Source organism: Triticum urartu, chromosome 2A (assembly GCF_056163025.1).
Source record: "Triticum urartu cultivar PI428250 chromosome 2A, HENAU_Tu73, whole genome shotgun sequence".
NCBI classification, from domain to species: Eukaryota; Viridiplantae; Streptophyta; class Magnoliopsida; order Poales; family Poaceae; genus Triticum; species Triticum urartu.
In genome coordinates this window covers 753407785-753409885 of record NC_141874.1, presented here as the reverse complement: position 1 = coordinate 753409885, position 2101 = coordinate 753407785, and the positions used below count along the sequence as shown (strand labels likewise).

The 2101-nt window shown below is 41.6% G+C and overlaps 1 pseudogene; it reads right to left on the bottom strand.

Moving 5' to 3' along the window:
• Positions 1–1505: 1505 nt before the first annotated feature.
• Positions 1506–1874, bottom strand: LOC125534573 (uncharacterized; annotated as a pseudogene).
• Positions 1875–2101: the final 227 nt, after the last annotated feature.

The window sequence follows — 2101 nt, the reverse complement described above, 5'->3', positions numbered from 1 at the left end:
TTGTTAGGATCGGTCGAGTTGATGTTAAGACCACAGTCTAGATAGGGTCTGGCCCAAATGGGGTTGTAAACCTTTGTGAATTGGATCGTTTTGATCCAGGTTAAGTTAATGGAAGTCCCTTCCCCCGAAAACGAAAAAAAACTTTTTTGTATTCTTGTACCTAGTTACACTTATTGATCCAAGTTTCGCTATCTTCCGTGTTTGTTAGATGCGAAATAAATTTTGTTTTGTCATAGCAAAATGACATTATTTATTAGAAAATAAAGTTATTAGTATAAATTCTGAATTTATTTTTTATATTATTGGACTATTGAATTATTAAAACGGATATAAAAATGAGAGTTTCATACACAATGAAAAAGGAAAAGCATGCAGCAAGACGCACATTTGCTTCTGACAACATAGTTACTATGTACTGAACAGAATGGCTTAGCATAATATTTTTTGAAAAGGTTATTTACTATTTGGGTTATACTATGTTATTGAAAATATGTTACTATGTTTTACTATTTGGGTTTTCTCCTCTTTTTTGTGTCAATGTCATTGCTGCTGGTACCCATTTTCGATGAGTTGTTTGCAATTTTCTTAATAATATTCTGCGTGACTTTGTACTGATTAATAGTTCTGTTAACGAAATCAGAGATTCAGTCTTTTCTTGAAAGTTTAAACCAACGATCTTTTACCTAAAAGCAACAATTTATCATTTGTGACAAAATTTTACATTTTCTGTACGAGCAAATTGTAGTTGTGAAATTTCATCACAAATTATAGTAAACAACAATTTGTCATCTACCTAAAAGCAACAATCATGGTGTTCTGCCTATATCCAAATTATCTAAATTGTAATTTGTTAGTACAAGCAAGCTGTTTTGCAAAACATCATAGCACAGAGTGCTCATGTCAGCGCGGCAAAGCGCACATATTGCTTCTAGCTAGTTCACTTCCAAATCACATTAATACACCCGCGGAACTCCCCTACCACGTCATTCAAGAGTAAGTGAGCCCCGATCCGGTACACATAGAACAAAGAAGCGCATTTCTATTTGCAAAAAGGAACCATAAGATACCACGAAGTAGTAAGCAAGCTACTTTCATGCCTAGAATGAGTTTATCGTCACTTGTTAGTACACGGATGGTTCAGCTAAACAACCCGTGAAATTTCTTCAAATTGCCATTTTTTTTTCTTTTTCTTCCTTTTGGAGATTCATAGTTTTGTTTTCATTTTCAGCTACTATCAGCAGAACACCATGATCTTTTTGGAGTAGTACACTGTACACGGTACGAGGCAGTTGCAGCTAGCGTCTCACTATCGGTTCAAAAGACACAGACCAAGTCAAATTCAGTTCCAACTATTTTTGTCTTTGGGAGAGATGGATGCCAGTTGGACCAAGATTGGAATGCAACACTTGAAACAGGTTAAACTCAAAGTTGTCACTTCTTTATTTACTGCTGGCACTAGACTCTAGTACCAACCAACCAGACCAGCCAGCCACCCCGAGATGAGACTCTACCTACTGGCAGGCGCTTACTCGTCGTCGTCTCTGCCACCGCCGAAGAGCACGGACCGGTAGTAGAGAAGGGCGAGGATGAGGATCAACATGACCACCATGCCGATGGGGGATCCCCCGGCGTGTAGCACGGTGTCGGGCGAGCCGCCGAACGCAAACACACCAGGGCCGTGATCCGAGGAGAGGAGGAGCCCGACAGGGAGGAGGAGCAGGCCCACGGGGCCGAGCAACTCGGCAATGGCATCGGTGACCGCCTCGCCGTGGCCACCCACAAAAAGCGGCCACGCAACCAGCAGCCCCACCACCACCGCCAGCCAGCCCATGTGGCGCCCCACGCGGGCCAGCGTAGTACTGCTCGTCCGCCATTGACACCTCCTTGCTCTCTTGCTAGCAATCCTTGTCTCTTCCAAGGTTTTGGATCCCAAATAGGCAAATTTTCTCGTGGGTGGGCGATATTCCCGGTAACCACGGTTACCGAGAAATACCGAACAAATTTCGGACGAAATTTACAATTGAATTTTGAATTCAAACAATTGTAAATTCGATATAATAATATCTTGAACTGATGCCAATCACAAAAGGCGTAGTAGCTC